Source organism: Mytilus californianus, unplaced genomic scaffold (genome assembly GCF_021869535.1).
Source record: "Mytilus californianus isolate M0D057914Y unplaced genomic scaffold, xbMytCali1.0.p SCAF_14, whole genome shotgun sequence".
Taxonomy (NCBI): Eukaryota; Metazoa; Mollusca; class Bivalvia; order Mytilida; family Mytilidae; genus Mytilus; species Mytilus californianus.
Genome location: NW_026262626.1, coordinates 25146300 through 25169929, shown reverse-complemented (window position 1 = coordinate 25169929; position 23630 = coordinate 25146300). Strand labels below are relative to the sequence as shown.

Here is a 23630-nt window from a genome sequence, read left to right as displayed (position 1 = left end):
TGAAGCTAAGTAGCTGGGGTTTACTTGAGAAAAAATCCAGGGTGTGGTTAGGCTTACTTTTTTTTTAAATCAGGTCCAAAGTTGGGGTCGGACACCCTACCCCAACCATACGGATCAGTTAATAAAAAATTCCATACGGCAATACTTTTTTCGCAACTAGGTGCAAAGTGAAGCTAAGTAGCTGGGGTTTACTTGAGAAAAAATCCAGGGTGTGGTTAGGCTTACTTTTTTTTTTAAATCAGGTCCAAAGTTGGGGTCGGACACCCTACCCCAACCATACGGATCAGTTAATAAAAAATTCCATACGGCAATACTTTTTTCGCAACTAGGTGCAAAGTGAAGCTAAGTAGCTGGGGTTTACTTGAGAAAAAATCCAGGGTGTGGTTAGGCTTACTTTTTTTTTAAATCAGGTCCAAAGTTGGGGTCGGACACCCTACCCCAACCATACGGATCAGTTAATAAAAAATTCCATACGGCAATACTTTTTTCGCAACTAGGTGCAAAGTGAAGCTAAGTAGATGGGTTTACTTGAGAAAAAATCCAGGGTGTGGTTAGGCTTACTTTTTTTTTAAATCAGGTCCAAAGTTGGGGTCGGACACCCTACCTCAACCATACGGATCAGTTAATAAAAAATTCCATACGGCAATACTTTTTTCGCAACTAGGTGCAAAGTGAAGCTAAGTAGCTGGGGTTTACTTGAGAAAAAATCCAGGGTGTGGTTAGGCTTACTTTTTTTTTAAATCAGGTCCAAAGTTGGGGTCGGACACCCTACCCCAACCATACGGATCAGTTAATAAAAAATTCCATACGGCAATACTTTTTTCGCAACTAGGTGCAAAGTGAAGCTAAGTAGCTGGGGTTTACTTGAGAAAAAATCCAGGGTGTGGTTAGGCTTACTTTTTTTTTTAAATCAGGTCCAAAGTTGGGGTCGGACACCCTACCCCAACCATACGGATCAGTTAATAAAAAATTCCATACGGCAATACTTTTTTCGCAACTAGGTGCAAAGTGAAGCTAAGTAGCTGGGGTTTACTTGAGAAAAAATCCAGGGTGTGGTTAGGCTTACTTTTTTTTTAAATCAGGTCCAAAGTTGGGGTCGGACACCCTACCCCAACCATACGGATCAGTTAATAAAAAATTCCATACGGCAATACTTTTTTCGCAACTAGGTGCAAAGTGAAGCTAAGTAGATGGGTTTACTTGAGAAAAAATCCAGGGTGTGGTTAGGCTTACTTTTTTTTTAAATCAGGTCCAAAGTTGGGGTCGGACACCCTACCTCAACCATACGGATCAGTTAATAAAAAATTCCATACGGCAATACTTTTTTCGCAACTAGGTGCAAAGTGAAGCTAAGTAGCTGGGGTTTACTTGAGAAAAAATCCAGGGTGTGGTTAGGCTTACTTTTTTTTTAAATCAGGTCCAAAGTTGGGGTCGGACACCCTACCCCAACCATACGGATCAGTTAATAAAAAATTCCATACGGCAATACTTTTTTCGCAACTAGGTGCAAAGTGAAGCTAAGTAGATGGGTTTACTTGAGAAAAAATCCAGGGTGTGGTTAGGCTTACTTTTTTTTTAAATCAGGTCCAAAGTTGGGGTCGGACACCCTACCTCAACCATACGGATCAGTTAATAAAAAATTCCATACGGCAATACTTTTTTCGCAACTAGGTGCAAAGTGAAGCTAAGTAGCTGGGGTTTATTTGAGAAAAAATCCAGGGTGTGGTTAGGCTTACTTTTTTTTTAAATCAGGTCCAAAGTTGGGGTCGGACACCCTACCCCAACCATACGGATCAGTTAATAAAAAATTCCATACGGCAATACTTTTTTCGCAACTAGGTGCAAAGTGAAGCTAAGTAGCTGGGGTTTACTTGAGAAAAAATCCAGGGTGTGGTTAGGCTTACTTTTTTTTTAAATCAGGTCCAAAGTTGGGGTCGGACACCCTACCTCAACCATACGGATCAGTTAATAAAAAATTCCATACGGCAATACTTTTTTCGCAACTAGGTGCAAAGTGAAGCTAAGTAGCTGGGGTTTACTTGAGAAAAAATCCAGGGTGTGGTTAGGCTTACTTTTTTTTTAAATCAGGTCCAAAGTTGGGGTCGGACACCCTACCCCAACCATACGGATCAGTTAATAAAAAATTCCATACGGCAATACTTTTTTCGCAACTAGGTGCAAAGTGAAGCTAAGTAGATGGGTTTACTTGAGAAAAAATCCAGGGTGTGGTTAGGCTTACTTTTTTTTTAAATCAGGTCCAAAGTTGGGGTCGGACACCCTACCTCAACCATACGGATCAGTTAATAAAAAATTCCATACGGCAATACTTTTTTCGCAACTAGGTGCAAAGTGAAGCTAAGTAGCTGGGGTTTATTTGAGAAAAAATCCAGGGTGTGGTTAGGCTTACTTTTTTTTTAAATCAGGTCCAAAGTTGGGGTCGGACACCCTACCCCAACCATACGGATCAGTTAATAAAAAATTCCATACGGCAATACTTTTTTCGCAACTAGGTGCAAAGTGAAGCTAAGTAGCTGGGGTTTACTTGAGAAAAAATCCAGGGTGTGGTTAGGCTTACTTTTTTTTTTAAATCAGGTCCAAAGTTGGGGTCGGACACCCTACCCCAACCATACGGATCAGTTAATAAAAAATTCCATACGGCAATACTTTTTTCGCAACTAGGTGCAAAGTGAAGCTAAGTAGCTGGGGTTTACTTGAGAAAAAATCCAGGGTGTGGTTAGGCTTACTTTTTTTTTAAATCAGGTCCAAAGTTGGGGTCGGACACCCTACCCCAACCATACGGATCAGTTAATAAAAAATTCCATACGGCAATACTTTTTTCGCAACTAGGTGCAAAGTGAAGCTAAGTAGATGGGTTTACTTGAGAAAAAATCCAGGGTGTGGTTAGGCTTACTTTTTTTTTAAATCAGGTCCAAAGTTGGGGTCGGACACCCTACCTCAACCATACGGATCAGTTAATAAAAAATTCCATACGGCAATACTTTTTTCGCAACTAGGTGCAAAGTGAAGCTAAGTAGCTGGGGTTTACTTGAGAAAAAATCCAGGGTGTGGTTAGGCTTACTTTTTTTTTAAATCAGGTCCAAAGTTGGGGTCGGACACCCTACCCCAACCATACGGATCAGTTAATAAAAAATTCCATACGGCAATACTTTTTTCGCAACTAGGTGCAAAGTGAAGCTAAGTAGCTGGGGTTTACTTGAGAAAAAATCCAGGGTGTGGTTAGGCTTACTTTTTTTTTTAAATCAGGTCCAAAGTTGGGGTCGGACACCCTACCCCAACCATACGGATCAGTTAATAAAAAATTCCATACGGCAATACTTTTTTCGCAACTAGGTGCAAAGTGAAGCTAAGTAGCTGGGGTTTACTTGAGAAAAAATCCAGGGTGTGGTTAGGCTTACTTTTTTTTTAAATCAGGTCCAAAGTTGGGGTCGGACACCCTACCCCAACCATACGGATCAGTTAATAAAAAATTCCATACGGCAATACTTTTTTCGCAACTAGGTGCAAAGTGAAGCTAAGTAGATGGGTTTACTTGAGAAAAAATCCAGGGTGTGGTTAGGCTTACTTTTTTTTTAAATCAGGTCCAAAGTTGGGGTCGGACACCCTACCTCAACCATACGGATCAGTTAATAAAAAATTCCATACGGCAATACTTTTTTCGCAACTAGGTGCAAAGTGAAGCTAAGTAGCTGGGGTTTACTTGAGAAAAAATCCAGGGTGTGGTTAGGCTTACTTTTTTTTTAAATCAGGTCCAAAGTTGGGGTCGGACACCCTACCCCAACCATACGGATCAGTTAATAAAAAATTCCATACGGCAATACTTTTTTCGCAACTAGGTGCAAAGTGAAGCTAAGTAGCTGGGGTTTACTTGAGAAAAAATCCAGGGTGTGGTTAGGCTTACTTTTTTTTTTAAATCAGGTCCAAAGTTGGGGTCGGACACCCTACCCCAACCATACGGATCAGTTAATAAAAAATTCCATACGGCAATACTTTTTTCGCAACTAGGTGCAAAGTGAAGCTAAGTAGCTGGGGTTTACTTGAGAAAAAATCCAGGGTGTGGTTAGGCTTACTTTTTTTTTAAATCAGGTCCAAAGTTGGGGTCGGACACCCTACCCCAACCATACGGATCAGTTAATAAAAAATTCCATACGGCAATACTTTTTTCGCAACTAGGTGCAAAGTGAAGCTAAGTAGATGGGTTTACTTGAGAAAAAATCCAGGGTGTGGTTAGGCTTACTTTTTTTTTAAATCAGGTCCAAAGTTGGGGTCGGACACCCTACCTCAACCATACGGATCAGTTAATAAAAAATTCCATACGGCAATACTTTTTTCGCAACTAGGTGCAAAGTGAAGCTAAGTAGCTGGGGTTTACTTGAGAAAAAATCCAGGGTGTGGTTAGGCTTACTTTTTTTTTAAATCAGGTCCAAAGTTGGGGTCGGACACCCTACCCCAACCATACGGATCAGTTAATAAAAAATTCCATACGGCAATACTTTTTTCGCAACTAGGTGCAAAGTGAAGCTAAGTAGCTGGGGTTTACTTGAGAAAAAATCCAGGGTGTGGTTAGGCTTACTTTTTTTTTTAAATCAGGTCCAAAGTTGGGGTCGGACACCCTACCCCAACCATACGGATCAGTTAATAAAAAATTCCATACGGCAATACTTTTTTCGCAACTAGGTGCAAAGTGAAGCTAAGTAGCTGGGGTTTACTTGAGAAAAAATCCAGGGTGTGGTTAGGCTTACTTTTTTTTTAAATCAGGTCCAAAGTTGGGGTCGGACACCCTACCCCAACCATACGGATCAGTTAATAAAAAATTCCATACGGCAATACTTTTTTCGCAACTAGGTGCAAAGTGAAGCTAAGTAGATGGGTTTACTTGAGAAAAAATCCAGGGTGTGGTTAGGCTTACTTTTTTTTTAAATCAGGTCCAAAGTTGGGGTCGGACACCCTACCTCAACCATACGGATCAGTTAATAAAAAATTCCATACGGCAATACTTTTTTCGCAACTAGGTGCAAAGTGAAGCTAAGTAGCTGGGGTTTACTTGAGAAAAAATCCAGGGTGTGGTTAGGCTTACTTTTTTTTTAAATCAGGTCCAAAGTTGGGGTCGGACACCCTACCCCAACCATACGGATCAGTTAATAAAAAATTCCATACGGCAATACTTTTTTCGCAACTAGGTGCAAAGTGAAGCTAAGTAGCTGGGGTTTACTTGAGAAAAAATCCAGGGTGTGGTTAGGCTTACTTTTTTTTTTAAATCAGGTCCAAAGTTGGGGTCGGACACCCTACCCCAACCATACGGATCAGTTAATAAAAAATTCCATACGGCAATACTTTTTTCGCAACTAGGTGCAAAGTGAAGCTAAGTAGCTGGGGTTTACTTGAGAAAAAATCCAGGGTGTGGTTAGGCTTACTTTTTTTTTAAATCAGGTCCAAAGTTGGGGTCGGACACCCTACCCCAACCATACGGATCAGTTAATAAAAAATTCCATACGGCAATACTTTTTTCGCAACTAGGTGCAAAGTGAAGCTAAGTAGATGGGTTTACTTGAGAAAAAATCCAGGGTGTGGTTAGGCTTACTTTTTTTTTAAATCAGGTCCAAAGTTGGGGTCGGACACCCTACCTCAACCATACGGATCAGTTAATAAAAAATTCCATACGGCAATACTTTTTTCGCAACTAGGTGCAAAGTGAAGCTAAGTAGCTGGGGTTTACTTGAGAAAAAATCCAGGGTGTGGTTAGGCTTACTTTTTTTTTAAATCAGGTCCAAAGTTGGGGTCGGACACCCTACCCCAACCATACGGATCAGTTAATAAAAAATTCCATACGGCAATACTTTTTTCGCAACTAGGTGCAAAGTGAAGCTAAGTAGCTGGGGTTTACTTGAGAAAAAATCCAGGGTGTGGTTAGGCTTACTTTTTTTTTTAAATCAGGTCCAAAGTTGGGGTCGGACACCCTACCCCAACCATACGGATCAGTTAATAAAAAATTCCATACGGCAATACTTTTTTCGCAACTAGGTGCAAAGTGAAGCTAAGTAGCTGGGGTTTACTTGAGAAAAAATCCAGGGTGTGGTTAGGCTTACTTTTTTTTTAAATCAGGTCCAAAGTTGGGGTCGGACACCCTACCCCAACCATACGGATCAGTTAATAAAAAATTCCATACGGCAATACTTTTTTCGCAACTAGGTGCAAAGTGAAGCTAAGTAGATGGGTTTACTTGAGAAAAAATCCAGGGTGTGGTTAGGCTTACTTTTTTTTTAAATCAGGTCCAAAGTTGGGGTCGGACACCCTACCTCAACCATACGGATCAGTTAATAAAAAATTCCATACGGCAATACTTTTTTCGCAACTAGGTGCAAAGTGAAGCTAAGTAGCTGGGGTTTACTTGAGAAAAAATCCAGGGTGTGGTTAGGCTTACTTTTTTTTTAAATCAGGTCCAAAGTTGGGGTCGGACACCCTACCCCAACCATACGGATCAGTTAATAAAAAATTCCATACGGCAATACTTTTTTCGCAACTAGGTGCAAAGTGAAGCTAAGTAGCTGGGGTTTACTTGAGAAAAAATCCAGGGTGTGGTTAGGCTTACTTTTTTTTTTAAATCAGGTCCAAAGTTGGGGTCGGACACCCTACCCCAACCATACGGATCAGTTAATAAAAAATTCCATACGGCAATACTTTTTTCGCAACTAGGTGCAAAGTGAAGCTAAGTAGCTGGGGTTTACTTGAGAAAAAATCCAGGGTGTGGTTAGGCTTACTTTTTTTTTAAATCAGGTCCAAAGTTGGGGTCGGACACCCTACCCCAACCATACGGATCAGTTAATAAAAAATTCCATACGGCAATACTTTTTTCGCAACTAGGTGCAAAGTGAAGCTAAGTAGATGGGTTTACTTGAGAAAAAATCCAGGGTGTGGTTAGGCTTACTTTTTTTTTAAATCAGGTCCAAAGTTGGGGTCGGACACCCTACCTCAACCATACGGATCAGTTAATAAAAAATTCCATACGGCAATACTTTTTTCGCAACTAGGTGCAAAGTGAAGCTAAGTAGCTGGGGTTTACTTGAGAAAAAATCCAGGGTGTGGTTAGGCTTACTTTTTTTTTAAATCAGGTCCAAAGTTGGGGTCGGACACCCTACCCCAACCATACGGATCAGTTAATAAAAAATTCCATACGGCAATACTTTTTTCGCAACTAGGTGCAAAGTGAAGCTAAGTAGCTGGGGTTTACTTGAGAAAAAATCCAGGGTGTGGTTAGGCTTACTTTTTTTTTTAAATCAGGTCCAAAGTTGGGGTCGGACACCCTACCCCAACCATACGGATCAGTTAATAAAAAATTCCATACGGCAATACTTTTTTCGCAACTAGGTGCAAAGTGAAGCTAAGTAGCTGGGGTTTACTTGAGAAAAAATCCAGGGTGTGGTTAGGCTTACTTTTTTTTTAAATCAGGTCCAAAGTTGGGGTCGGACACCCTACCCCAACCATACGGATCAGTTAATAAAAAATTCCATACGGCAATACTTTTTTCGCAACTAGGTGCAAAGTGAAGCTAAGTAGATGGGTTTACTTGAGAAAAAATCCAGGGTGTGGTTAGGCTTACTTTTTTTTTAAATCAGGTCCAAAGTTGGGGTCGGACACCCTACCTCAACCATACGGATCAGTTAATAAAAAATTCCATACGGCAATACTTTTTTCGCAACTAGGTGCAAAGTGAAGCTAAGTAGCTGGGGTTTACTTGAGAAAAAATCCAGGGTGTGGTTAGGCTTACTTTTTTTTTAAATCAGGTCCAAAGTTGGGGTCGGACACCCTACCCCAACCATACGGATCAGTTAATAAAAAATTCCATACGGCAATACTTTTTTCGCAACTAGGTGCAAAGTGAAGCTAAGTAGCTGGGGTTTACTTGAGAAAAAATCCAGGGTGTGGTTAGGCTTACTTTTTTTTTTAAATCAGGTCCAAAGTTGGGGTCGGACACCCTACCCCAACCATACGGATCAGTTAATAAAAAATTCCATACGGCAATACTTTTTTCGCAACTAGGTGCAAAGTGAAGCTAAGTAGCTGGGGTTTACTTGAGAAAAAATCCAGGGTGTGGTTAGGCTTACTTTTTTTTTAAATCAGGTCCAAAGTTGGGGTCGGACACCCTACCCCAACCATACGGATCAGTTAATAAAAAATTCCATACGGCAATACTTTTTTCGCAACTAGGTGCAAAGTGAAGCTAAGTAGATGGGTTTACTTGAGAAAAAATCCAGGGTGTGGTTAGGCTTACTTTTTTTTTAAATCAGGTCCAAAGTTGGGGTCGGACACCCTACCTCAACCATACGGATCAGTTAATAAAAAATTCCATACGGCAATACTTTTTTCGAAACTATGGTTGATACGAAAGCTTGTGATCTACGGACTGCTTGACCAAAATTCCAAATCGGGGTACAATACGGATTTTTTTTAAATAGGTAAAAATAATTTCCTTGCCCACCATAACTTGTGCACAAAAAATAAACCTTTCTTCTAGTCAAAAGTAAGCGAAATCCATTCGGTTAGAAATAGAATGTTTCGTTAAATAGCGTTGTTTGATTTAAAAAGATATTACAGCACGAGTGCAACTGTCTATTTTTGTAATGCAGAACAATTTTTATTTTTCGGGAACTATTTGACAGGATGCCGAGAATATGGAAAGCAGTTTGACACAATATCACAAAATAATTTCTGATGTCAAATTTAATTCCATGAAGCAATGTTGACAGCATTTTAAAAAATTTATAGTTATTAATGTGTATTCGACTGCTTCATTAGTTATTAAAAACTGATACTATAGTGGTTATATATCAAAAAAACATTTTGAGTACGTTTGAATCTCATGCAACTTTTGGGTTCATAGACATATCCAAATACTGGTTGCTAGCATAGTGGCTGCTAGCGAGTGGCTGCTAGCTTGAGTCTGGTACAATGAAATGTACATTACCTGTTGAAACCAATCGATGGTGAACGAATTCGTTTGAGTATGGACTAAAATATCAACAATAAGCATAAAACATAATGATTTATAGATTTTAGACAAAAAATATTAACAAGTGAAATATGTTTTTCCAACAATTGTAAAAGAAATAAGTTTGAGTCGTTCCACAGGTTGAAGCGGTCGTCATGAATATTAAAATCTAGTTATGGCCTTACTATTTAAATATTCATGAGGAAAAGTGTTATTGGGTCATTAGCTGTATGTGACATAGAAATATACAGTCAACGCATTTTGACTGCTCAAATAGAAAGAGTGCAGTATAAACTAAACTAAATTTTGCATGCATGTTGTGTATATATTTATTACACATCAATCACGTAATATCGACAAATGATATTCCATTCAGTGGTTGTTGCTTGCAAGCTAATTAACTTTCGAGTTTGTTGCCGAAGTTTACCGGATCGTGACATTGATAAACAATAAAAACAGAGCACGTGGAAAGCGTGACAGATAAATAATTATAAAGAGCCATAGCATTTATTTTCATATTTTCCATGGGTTCCCATTTGTTAATCAAACTATACCTTGACGACTGTTAAATGATTTGTTGTATTAAATTTGTTCTTTAAGAATCTGTTATTTCTATTTTCCTTCAAGAGCACGTGTGTTTACATTCTTGCATCACGGTTTTCCCCTTGCATTTGCGCTGTGCGGTGGCCGAAGTTATAACGAGAGGTCTCGTAGTTAAGGTCACTGCATACGGCGAATTAGTGACTGGGAAGTCAACAATTCAATATCGGTACATTTATGAAGATTTTGATAATATAAAGGATGTTCTTTGAAAAAAAGTTCACTTTCACTTCTTTAAGAGTAAAGGTATAAGACTAAAGTATATAAAACTTATTCAACTGTTTTTTTAAATTTAAGATTTTATATGACTTTAATAGCAAATGTGTATATTTTGTCTGAAAACAGATTATATATTAGCGATTACATTATTTATGTGAAAATATTTCTTAAATTTGATAAAAATTACAAGAAACTAAAAGCACTAAAATCTAGCTCAGCCTACTGGTCAACTACAAAGCGGGTTCATGTCCGAATTTCATGAACATGTTCTCATCCTGATTTGCATGCAATAATTGCCACTGGACTTTAAACACCAAATCAAAAACCCATTATTTTGTATTTTATACACAAAGTGAAACAGGAATATTATTTTACATATGAAAAACAGATGTGCATTTAAGTCAACAAAACAGAAACCCAACAAAACATTAAAACAAAAAAAAGAAATGTAAGGGTCATCATAAGGTCTCCATCAAAAGACAAATATTGGTTCCATATATGTTCAACTTAAATCATCCCAAATCTCAACAAGATGTGAATGGAATAAAAATTAATTTTCCTGCACAATAAATATTATTGGCATTTAGTTGAAAAAGAGACTGCACATACTCTCTAACCATCAAAAAATGACCACTACATGCACTTGACAAAACCAAAGCAAAGGAACAGCTTTTTTACTGCTGTATTTAATCTCAAAGTCAAGATGAGGCCTTTTACATGAGAAAAAGACCACTGCAAATTCCAGACAGCCAATCACACCTGTTTGAGTTGATGGTTTCAAATGTACTTATTATTTATTTATTTCAGTTATGTGATATCAGGAGATGCAGATGGAAAACTTTATGTATGGGACTGGAAAACAACTGTTACAAAACTTTATACAAAATTCAAAGCTCACGATGATGTGTGTTCCACTGTGTTGTGGCATCCTCACGAAACCTCAAAAGTGGCATCATGTGGATGGGATGGTGGTGTTATAAAATACTGGGACTGAGATGGATGAAATATTGTAATGTCAAATCAGGAAAATCAATACCTTATAACATTAGAGAGGAAGAAAAAATGTATTCAAGATTCATCTCCAGAAATCAAGAGTACTATTAACCAGTGACAAAGTCCAGATAGTGTTCTGGTTTAGGAGTAGACCAATGTATTACAAATACAAAGTTTTGATGCTAGAATGTAATTTCATTTTTTTATCGCAATCATCAAAGATCATGTTACATATAAATCATTCATTTTAATGTGCTATCATTGCTGCAATTTAAATAAAATACATCTTTACATGTTTCTTAAATTGATATACACTTTTGTTATTCAAATGGGAAAGAGGAATATTTATAACTGGATGTCAAGCAAACAAAAATCTATCATAAAATTGAGGAACATACTTGTCACTCTCTATTTCACCAGTAAATATTTCTAACCATTATCTCAATTTTGTACTTGATATATCCCCATGCATGGTACAATAATCTGAGCATTGTCCATTGATCAAGACTTTGGTTTGTTTTATCAAGCTTTATTTCTCATGTTCAAGAGGATGTATTTAAACCTTGGTAATGAAGGGAGAATCCATGTAGTCACTTCGATCTTTCTTTGGTAGGGGTGAGCAGCTGAGACATCAAGTACCCCACCCTTTTCATATATTTTGTAAATCAAAAATATATACCCCGTCATATATCAATTAACAAAAAACGGACCTCTAGATATATTTCCCTATCTTAGAATACTTATGAAACCTGATAAGCATCCGTTTAGTTCTAGTAACACCCAAGAGAGTAACACTTTCAGTTTTATATAAATGAAAAACTTATAAGAAGTTAAATTGCCGTTCCCTCTTAAAGGACGCTGACACTATAGAATTTCTTTTAATAATTGTTATCATGTTTCATGTATGCAAACCTTTGAATGTTAATTTGGTGCAAAATGTCAAAATAATCGGATGTATAGCATCTATAACTAGCATCAGTGGAAATACCACATTGGAAGATATATAGAGATTAATTAGTTTGACAAATAGCTGATGCATTTACGACTGTGGTTCAACCGCATCAAAAATAAATACTGACATCTAACTAGTTTTACAATCTAATGATATATTTAATCTGAAGTGATTTTAATCATTTTGAATTTTGTGTGGGTTATTGCAATGTTTTCATTAATTAATTTAATTATTTTACATATATACAAAGTTACAAAATTAGACAATACCAACATTTAAATTTCTAGTTCAGTATTGATAGTAAGTAAATTTATTTAGTAAGTTAGTGAATTTTATTTTGAGTCAGTATACAATAACAATCAAAACTTGAGGTCTGATGAGCTCTTTAAAGGACAGATCATCTGTACCAGGACTTTCACTGTTAAAATGTATATGAATTCTGGGACCCACTTTACATTAGTTTGTTTTCAGTTGTTGGTGTACTGTAATTGTTTAAGCCTTCCATTTCACTCACAATTAAAGGCATGTATTGATTTGGATGTTTGTGCGATTTAAAATTTGACATTTCTATCAATGTATTTTCGTTAATCGTTTCATAGTGTGGTGATGCATGATCATCATTTCCAGGAACTGCTTCCTTTGTCGTAGGGTTATTTGTACTATTTCCATTCAACACGTCCATCTTATCTTCATTGTCATCTGAACTTCGTTCTTTTCTCTTCGCATTTGTTTTTCTACATTTATTAATGAAATAAATGCAACCAATAGACAGACAAATAACCCCAATTCCTGTTGCAGAAATACCGTAGTAGAAGCTTTGACCAAGATGAATTCCTGTATTAAAAAGAAAAAAATATTATTTATCCACTTGGGCCGTACAGTATATCTTCACGAAATTAAAACAAAAGTCGACTCAATAAGTGTCTCACCTACATCAATCTTAAAATGATTTATTCTTAAAGACAATTTACCCTGAAAATGGGGTCTATGTCAAGTGAAAGTTTCCGGACAAAAAGGTTTATGTACACATTATCATCTCATACATTAAATGTTTTCAACCTATCATCTATACTTTGTAATTTACAGACTTTATATTATTTCATGAGTTTAAGACCATACGTCTCAAGTCAGACAAACATACACTATTTACCAACAATCCACTCACAAACTTTTGTTAACCTATCATGTTTAGCTACTGAGGAATTATACAGTTTTTATCATGAAATTTAATATGACAATGGGTGTGAAAGAAGGTCAAAGTCGTATGACTTTATGTATACCAAACGGACACGCTCCTCAAAACCAAACAAACGAATCTATGCTATTTGCTGATCATGATGCCCAAGATGCTCGGAATAATTACAATGATTATAATCTAACATAATGAAATAGTTTGTGGTTAAAAAAGAATAACAGTATTAGTTTTTCATAACCAGTCCATTTATCAAATATTATTGACATCTTAAACAAGAATAGACACAATCCTAAAAACTCACCCAGACCATTGTAGCATGAAAATTAGGTCATGTCAGTATGACATATGCCAGAATTAGCTTTTCATAACCAATCCCAATGCCAAATATGATGAATTATCGTGAATAGTTACCAAAGAACAATGTTATGATGAAAACTTAAAAACTCAATTCTAAAAGCAATCAAATTAGATGTTATGGTTATGTGTTATGTGCAATTATTTTTTAAACTGTGCTAAAGAGGGAATAGACTATTGTTTAAGGTATTTGCAAATGATTAACACTGCTATTATTCCTTTTAAATATATGTAGCCAATATTCTTTACCTACCTGTACTGTCTTTTGTTTCAGACGGGGAGGAATCACGTAAAGTACTAATAGTATGCCTGTCTGAAAAATTGCAATTATCAAATATAATTCGCAGTAGGAACACAATATCTACACGTTAGCTATATATATGTAGTATTCACTTTTATAGATACAAACAAATAATATAAATGAAAATCTTTCTTGCATATTGCCTAAATAATGTTGAAAAGAATATACATCTTTATTATTCACTGATTAGGTACGTTTCTCAGATACGATAATCAGTAGGTCAACAATATGTGGTGTATGATATGATTGCAATGTGTACCTGTCAGTCTGGTAGGTTTCGTCTGACCTTGACACCTTTTTCATGGTTCACTGATCAATTTTTAAGATTTTGCGTTTTGGTCTGTTTTTCAAATACGTAAGCGATAGGTCAACTTTATTAGCAAATGTAATGATGGTTAGGTGTACATATGTCTGGTAGGATTCATCTGACCTTGTCCTCACTGTCATGGTTCATTGGTTAATAATAAGTTTTTGGGTATTGGTCTGTTTTTTCAAATACGACAAGCGATAGGTCAACTATACTTAGTGAATGGAAAGATGGTAAGGTGTACATGTCTGTCTGTCAGGTTACATGAGACCTTGACCTCATTTTCATGGCTCATTGGTCAATGTTCAGTTTTCCGTGATGAGTCGGTTTCTTAGATACTATGAGAAATTGGGCAACTATATTTGGTGCATGGAATGATTGTAAGGTGTACATATAAGTCTGATATGTATATAACCTTTGGCCTTGACCGTACTTTCATGGTTCACTGGTCAATGTTAAGAGTTTCTGGTTAAGTTTTTTCTTAGATACTATAAGCAATATGTCAACTATAGTTGGTGCGTGGGATGATTGTTAGCTGTATATGTCTGTCTAGCATGTATTATCTGACCTTGACCTCACTGGCATGACTCATTGATGATTAAGTTTATATGATACTTATAGTAAAACCTTTATCTTTAAGATTTTCAACATAAAATCGATCATGGTCAGTAAAGCAGGCGAGATATTTCAGCGTTTGCACTCTTGTTGGTGTTGGGAGGTAATTCCTTTTCTGATTTCTTTTTTTTGTATTAATTGCTGTTGTATGTCTAGTATTTCACCTGTGGTAGTATTCCCATTAAGGTTCACTGTACTTATAACTATAACACTAAAAACAAGTATCTGTCCACAAATATGAAGGTAATTGATTACACCACTTTTAGTACTGCAACCAGAGTTCATTTTTTTAAACTTTAATGTTCCGGAAGAACACACACCTAATTTATATATCAATGGAAAGAGGAAAACGTGTACGATAAGAAACGTTTGGTCGTAAAAATCCAGAGTGGTCACATTTTTGTGAAATTTGGGTCAAAGGTCAGGCCTATAAATATCGATATTTTAACCACAAGGACAAAAAGGGGAAATTTTCTTATATATATTCATTAGAATGCTACAAAAATGTTTCAATCATATGCATATGCTGCAAAGAATGTTAAAACGACAAATTTGACTATTTATATGAAGAGCTTCCATTACAAAATGGCGTTGATCTGGATTCTTTTGATTATTTTCCATTTATGACATAGCAAAAGTAGAAGTGGCCTTAACCTTATCAGATCCATTAACTTTCATATTGCTTATAATTTTTCACTACAGCATATAACGGAATTTTTTTATGAACAATAATACAACAGATAATCGAATTATTTTAATATTTTTTCTATCTTTGACAAAAACAAAATTCAAGCGCCGAAACAGTGTTTTTAATTTTGCATCTAAAAGATATTGAATTTGGGGGAAATTAGTATCTATGTATAGATAAATAATTATTGTGTATGTGCAAAGTCTGGACAGATCATTTATAACACATAAAAAATACAATCAACCGAGGCGAATGCGAGGTTTAAAAAAAATTCATAACTGTGACTTGCATTGATTTAGCGGTTGGTTCAGTGTAAAACAAACTCAGTTTGGTGCATGAACCTCTTAGTACGATTATCCTAGTAAAAAAGTGTAGAAATGTTTTATGGAAGTAATGGAAAATACAATGTAATGCAAATTTGCTAATGTTGTAATTTAAAATTGGTCAAGACCCTTATATAACTTTTCCATAACACCTGTGAATCAAAATTAAAGCTCCATACAATACTTTTAGTCTTCATTAAATAAGGATATGAATCAATCTCTTCGTAATCGTATGCGGATTCAGTATGCGTATTAGCATTACAACACACTTCCTTTTCTTGACAAAAACAAGTTCGGTGCAGGACAGAGTTTGTACAAAGCAAACACAGCTTTTGAGCACAAAGATTTACCTGTGCAGGTACAAAGTTATTCTTGTAAGTAATCTGATGACATTTGTCCCTTGAAAAATGTTGGGGTTTATCCATTTTTGTTCTTCCGGCAAAAAATTCAAGCCTGAAGTCAGAAAGAGTTGTTATATCCGGTCTAAAATGGAATAACTTGATGGTCAAACGTTTCTGACTAAACAGGAAAATTTTGAAAATCATCAAACACCCCCCACCCCCACAACCCCTTTGGTGTTTTGAAACAATGCCATCTGGAGCGTAAATACCGTCTTAATTTGGTCAAACTCGTGCATGGGAATGCTTGTCAGGTAAAGTCTTACATCTGCATAGGAAACACAAAAGCCATGCGAGTAAAAAGTTGCTATCGATGTTCGTGACCCATATTACCATATTCATGATATAACTGCACGGCCAATCCCAAATGTAATGGGGCGAATGTTTATTTTGCTACAGAAACGATTGATTTTGTAATAGCGATACATTTACGATTTTTTTTATCTTTAGGGACAACACACGGTTCAGAAGAGCCTTTGTGTGATTTTTCATCAATTAATTAACAAATAAATTTGAAAAGCGATGCGGGCATTCTTTTTCATAGAAGCACCCGACGAGGACAGAGCTCCAAAGAGCGTTAGCGGCAGAGTGGAGTAATTGATCCTCCTTTAATGTATCCTTGATATCTTCAGACACACCTTGCTGTAATTCTAAAAGTCTTAAAAGAGGGACGAAAGATACCAGAGGGACAGTCAAACTCATAGATCGAAAAGGAACGCCATGGCTAAAAAAATAAAAAGACAAACAGACAAACAACAGTACACAAAACACAACATAGAAAACTAAAGACTAAGCAACACGAACATATAATTTAATTTTCCTGCAGCAGATATGGCATCCCCTATAGTGAATTCAGAGCTAAACTCTATATTTGACATCCCTTGTCCCCGCTGTGTCTGAATTTTAAGGTGTCATAATAACTATAGCTAGTTTGTTCTGGTGTTTGGCAGTTGGATAAGCATCAGAGACATTCTTGGGTAAAAGTAATCGGTATATGTCGAGGATGTGCTACATGAGAAAGGCCTTTTTTCTGGAAGAACATATCATCATTAACAATCGTTATCAGTGAATTGAAAGCAAGTTCAAATTCAAATTCTTCAGTAACTGTTTTACCTGATTGCACAAGTGTTGACTTCAATGAGTAATGGTTATGCATTTGAAAATAAATCTGTACTCGCGATTATCTTTACCATGGATAAATGATTACTAGCATTAGCACACCTGAAAAGACTCAACACGTTCAGGCGACTCAATATTGTGTTGTTTTCTGTCCTCTTTAAAAGTTTTGCTTTTACACAAAAAAAAACATGTTTTCATATCCCAACTACAAGGAGGAAACTGTGCGAGATCGTATAAAACTGACAGTTTGTGAGGATACATGTGGATCAGATTGATCACACATTTGGCTTTCTGTTGTTTATAATTTAAAGACGCTACAATTTTGTCTTCTGGTGTAAGTCTTATAACATCACTGACGATTCACAACTCTTTCGTCCAAAGAAAGCAGACTATCAAGAGAAGTTAGTGGTAGCATCACCTTGTCACACACCAAATCTCTGCAAAACTACAGATCGCTTGCATGAATATCAATTGCTCTGAGGTTGAACATTGACATAAAATGTATTTTTTTCCACACAATATCAAGCCTTCTACTTTTGGGATTTGTATTATCAAATTTTAAAGGACTTCCGCAGTTAGTCATTATCCGGAAAAACATCTTATCCGAAGGAAATTTTATCAACACAAATATAACTTATTTACAGAAAATACACGAAAGAACTAATATATATAATCAATTCCACTCCAAAAAACTCAAAATTAATCAACTTATCCACGAAAATGAACATAATCACATCGAAACTATTAAATTCATTGTGAAGGAATAAATAAATGATGGAGTTGATTGACGGATATGAAATTTTCGTAAGAAAAAAGGGTATTAATAATGTTTTTATTTTTTAGTTTTTGACAAAATTGTTTGAACTTTGCCCAACAAAATTTGCATGCAGTATTGCAATAACATATGTTGTCCTCTCAAATGTCAAATACTGTTTTTTAATCATATGTTTTTAGTTTTCAAAGAAAAATGCGTAAAATTTCCATCTAAAAATTGCCAACTTTCAAGTTTGAAAGTTTTACTCGATGATGGTATTATATTTATGTCTCTATCATTCCGCTGATCCTTGATGATATGTGCATCGAAAATATTTACAAAAAGAGCCGGAAATTTAATGAAATAATTGTGTTTTTGGATTTTAAGATGAGTACCCAAAACCGTAAATTGCGGGGTACCCCATTTAAGGCTAGAATACAAAAATGTGACCAAAGAAACTTTTTACGACCAGACAAAAATTAAAATATAGATATCATTCTATCGTTTAAAACAATTTGCAGCCGTGTGTTATTCCGGAACATTAAACTCGTTAACTAAGCGTCTTTTTCGAGGTCAGTTGCAGTACTATTTAGACCAAACAGTGACATGGAAGATTAATAAGCATCTTCTGCTCCGCATTTGTCACGCTTTAAACACATTTGGTTTTAATGGGAGATGTTTAATATAGTCTCTCTTAAATTTATTTACAGCCTGTTTCATACCTAGACGGTTTAGAGTTCGTATATTGTATATACTGCATTTAAGGTTTGAGTCCGTATTTTGATCATATGACGGCCATAGATGTTCTAATGTTTTTTTGTGCCATTGAGTTGCTTTCTCATCAAAGTTGTACTCAAAACCTGCTTTTATTCATATGTATCACCCATCATTCGATTTCAAACAGCATGACCAGGATTATTTACGTTATAGCAATGAATATAAATGGGACAATAGTTTTCCAAAAAGCTTGTCTGGCTTTAGCATTTATTAGACGTGAACAGAAGTGCATTACAAGAATGTAGGGCATATTCTGATATAGGTTTTGGCTTAAGTTAATGGTGGATAAGATTGTATCTGAGGTTGGGACTGTCTATTGCTAAGAACATTTAATTAAGAATATAGAATAATGGTTTATATACTATTTACAACAGATTACTGTGAAATTATGAAATTTGCGGTAATGAAGCCGTCCTTTCTATATAAAAATAAGAAGATGTGGTTTGATTGCCAATGAGACAACTCCCCACCGCCGTCCTTTCAAGTTCATTTGTTATGATATTATTGTGAGTGCAATTTTGTTTCCTTATACTTTATGCTGTTGATTATTTGTCTGTCTTTATGTTTATATGTTTTATATTTGTGTTTTGTTTTGTTTGGGCTACTAGTTTTCAAAGAAACCATGCGCCCTATATCGGAAACTTCTGTTCTTATATCGGACATTACAATACAAAAGAGCTGAGTTCGTTGCAAAAGAGGTATTTCAATGGTATCAAAGGGAGATACAAACTCTCTCTATGTATGACAATCCGTTTTACTATTTATTCGAACTTCAAGATATCTAATAAACTTTATACGATATCTCATATAGTTTATAAGATATCTTATATAGTTTATAAGATATCTTATATAGTTTATAAGATATCTTATATAGTTTATAAGTTTATAAGATATCTTATATAGTTTATAAGATATCTCATATAATTTTCTTTTTAAGATAAATTTTATAAGATATCTTATAAACTATATGAGATATCTTATAAACTATATAAAATATCTTATCAAATATATGAGATATCTAATAAAGTATATAAGACATCTTATATAAAACATATTTATAAGATATCTTATATACTTTAGAATATCTTAGAAACTTAAGAAGATATCCTTTAAAGTATATAAGATATCTTATAAACTATATGAGATATCTTATATAGTTTATAAGATATCTTTCATAGTTTATAAGATGATATCTACGGAAGCGTATAGGGTTCTTATGTTAGCAATGCTTAAGAAAACTTAATCAATACAATATCATGCACTATATTGCATTAAACTGTTTTAATGTAGATATTTTACTAGCTTATAAGAGATTTAACTCATTTATTTATTGTCATCACTTGGCGCCCATCGTCTGTCAATTAACTGTTCACATATTCATCTCCGTTTTGAGAGCCTTTGAGAAGAATTCAACCAATCAAAGGCAAAGATATTGCCCATGAGTTTCTTCATATGAGATCATGAAGGCATGCCGATTCATATGGCTGCAATTTAAAAAAAAAATAATTTGGGACACAGTCCCAATTACTACTGGTGGGTTTAACCGGATACTGCTTCTTGAAGATGGGTTTTAGCAATGCGCGAAGCACATTTGCCCATTTGTGTCTTTTCGACGTATATCGTAAATATAGAAATATCTTATTCAAAGACAATATTTTTCCGATAGCCAAAACATAATTTTGTAATGGCCCTGTAACACTATAATGCATTGCGCCAACATGTGCCGACGTGCGAGAATCAGAATCATATATATTTGCAAATTTGAAATAAAGAAACATTTATCTTTCAACTACCAGACTGAGGCAAATTGTTTGTTTGATTCGTTCTAAGTTATTATAAAACATCAGGTTTTACGTTTGACGTCAATTTCAAAGATGTCGACAACAGCAGGAACGATAACTCGTGGCGTAACGTCATTCGGTATCGTGTAACCTTAACGTGTGCCAACGTGTTGTTAATAAGATAGACACACGTTAGACGAACGCCAGAAGTAAGTTATACACACGTTTATGTGCGCTATATAGTAGTTTTTTGCACGCTAAAATGCGTCGGAATGTATTATAAGGACGCTGATCAAAACGAATGTGTACAACGTTTGTCTAACCGTTAAACGATAAAGCGACGCTCGTCTAACGTACTAGTATTATCGAATGTTCCTCCTCAACGTCTAGGCAATTTTGGCCTTTCTTTGTCCTCTTCTGTTGGACTTGAGAAATTTATAAATATGGCGGCCATTTTGAATTCAAGTTGGCTGCCAAAATACAAACATACTCCGATTTTGACGAAATTAAGTTTCCAAGTAGATTATAATGTGGCGAATGCCGTCCATCATCAAAATTTTATGATCATCAACCATTTTCAAAATGGCCACCAATATAAAAAAAAATGGGGAAAAAAATGCTCACAATAGGGTCAAATGACTATTTACAATGAAATATGGGTACATGAGGGGACTTCAACGTTTCGTTAAACGTAAATTTTAATTTTTGATTGGTTTTTACCTTCAATCATCGGAAAGTCCGAGTGCTTTAAATATACGAAGAGAAAAGACCATGGAGATATTTGTATATGTAGCAATCCTACGTGTAATAGTTAGTTTTATGTATGCAATTTTTTTTTGATGCACCGGATTCGACCATGACCATCACGGCGGGTGTCTCTAGAGAGGCAGTAGACGCTTAATCTGCAGGCACACCTGGTCTAACCCTGGTTTTTATGGATCCGTGACAGCCATTGTTACGTTTCATGTTTTATTTTATCGATTGCGCAAATTCCGCTCCTACTTATGACTTTGAATGACCCTTGGAAAAGCGGTTCGGTCTTTGATTCTTTTTGGACTAGGGTATTATACCGATTTCAAATTATCAGTCCAAAACATAAAAATCAAGAATCATGTAGCAGCTCCGTATAGTTTATTACTTAGTAACGAAAAAGAAACTTTTTACACGGATACGGGCATTTCATATTCTAAAATCAGGAAATATTTAAAGGGGCATTAGCTGTCAAATTCATGTTCACCGATTTGACTAAAATTCTCATATTCGACTTATAACATACTAAAACGTATATCCAAATTTAAAAAAGTCTAAAATAAACAATTTACGATGCATAAATTTGATAGTATGTATCAGCATTTCGTGTGTATTTTAATCTAGACGCCATCTAATTAACCATCGATGTGACCGACGACTGCCGACGGTCATATAACCCATACACATAAACCTATATATATAAATAGATAGCGAACTCGTGCAATTGGATTTTTCTAGGTCTGTTTGATTTCATATTATAGGTTAAAACAATGTGTAAATAATCGTTTTTACCTGTATAATATATAAAATTGAGAATGGAAATGGGGAATATGTCAAAGAGACAAAAACCCGACCAAAGAGCAGACATCAGCCGAAGTCCACCAATGGGTCTTCAATGCAGCGAGAAAATCCCGCACCCGGATGAATGAGTTTTTGTAGATCGAATCAGTCAATCAAATGGTTTACCCTTGTTTCACTTCCAATGTTGACATTCCTTTCCTTTTAATAGCTGAACACGCCTAGTTCATGCGTAACCCATCTCTAACTAAGGGGTTCAATTGAAGTTCACTTGAATACTGATTTAATGAGGTCGAACTATTTACTTGCAAGTGAATAATTCATTAGCGATGTTTCTTTGCTTAATTTGACAAAATTGAACCAAACTGGCTGCTAAAAGCGAATTAGTTTCACTATTTCATTTTAATTAATGATTGAACAAAATAAATCATATTTTTTTTATATCTCGTAGCTAATACCCCTTTAATAATTTTTTATTGCTATATTTTTTTTTTAAATGTGAAAGAGGCTTGAAAAAAAGTTTATACTACACTTTTCAAAAACTCGGATACTTTGTTTTGGTTCTGTCTATTTGTGTCTATCAGTAAGATAATCTTCTCGGTACAACGCCTGCATCGTTTCTTTCTTGAAGATTTTTTTAAAATTTCTATGCATTACTGTTCTATTTCATACATAGAGGTACGACAAGATTTCGGATGTCGAATTTTGGTTAAGGGGTCCAATTTTCGGACAAGAAAACAGTAAAATTTGCTTGCCAGTGAAACTGCTCATTCATATACTCTTTTCTAGATGTTTTTATTAGCTATGTGTAGATATTGATGATTCAAAAACTCTTCATTGTCGGTGTTGGATCTTTTTACTCGTGTTTCTAATTCATTCTCCAAATCTATGATTTCTAAACATAAAGCTTCATTTTTTTTTTTAAATATGTTTACTTTCTTTTCGGAAATTAAAAACGGAGGTATGATGCCTCAATCTTTTTGTTGGTAGTTTTCAGTTGTTATAAACTATATGAGATATCATATAAACTATATAAGATATATTATTAAGTATATAAGATATTTTATATATAATTTTTTTTTATAAGATATCTTATATACTTTATCAGATATCTTATATAACTATAGGTCATCGAAAGGCTAAAAAAATAGCAAAACCTTTACCGTATATATAGTAAGCTATGAAAGACCCCCTTATGACAAATGTGAATTATACCACTAAAAAAGGGTTTTCTACGGTGGCGCTGTAATAACAGGAATCTTAAATTATACTTCAAAATCAAGTCTAATTATATTCAATTTATGTAAATACCTAAATTAATTAAAGTTGTTCCTTCAGCTCTTATAGAGTTGTCTTTTTGCATCTCGCACCAGTAAGTATCAAAATCATATTTAGATATGTTGTATATCTTAAGATTATAAAACTTTTCATCAATAACAACTTCAAGTCTTCCGTAGCTGTGGAAGTTTCTGTTTATCTCAACTCCTTGTGTTAAAACTATTAAACCTTTCCTCCAACTCTGTGTTGAGGCCCCTTTTGAGATCTCACATGATAAAATTACTGCACTTCCAATTTGAGCATATACCTTGTGAAGTATGTGGTCTCCATGTGACGCTGAAGCAAAAACAATATTGTAAGTATTTTTTCAACTGAGGGAACGATCACATTAAGTGTTAAAACAAAGATTTACTATGCATAAGAT

General features: G+C 35.3%; 1 protein-coding gene and 1 long non-coding RNA gene across 2 annotated transcripts in view; one reads left to right on the top strand and one right to left on the bottom strand.

Moving 5' to 3' along the window:
- Positions 1-23630, top strand: part of LOC127724604 (40S ribosomal protein S4-like) — a 399059-nt gene that overhangs the window by 112762 nt on the left and 262667 nt on the right. The window lies entirely within an intron of this gene.
- LOC127724630 (uncharacterized) lies at positions 12501-23537 on the bottom strand. Its single transcript, XR_007992618.1, has 3 exons — positions 23240-23537; positions 13571-13630; positions 12501-12602 (listed from the first exon to the last, which is right to left on the bottom strand). It is a non-coding gene; the product is annotated as an uncharacterized LOC127724630 (long non-coding RNA).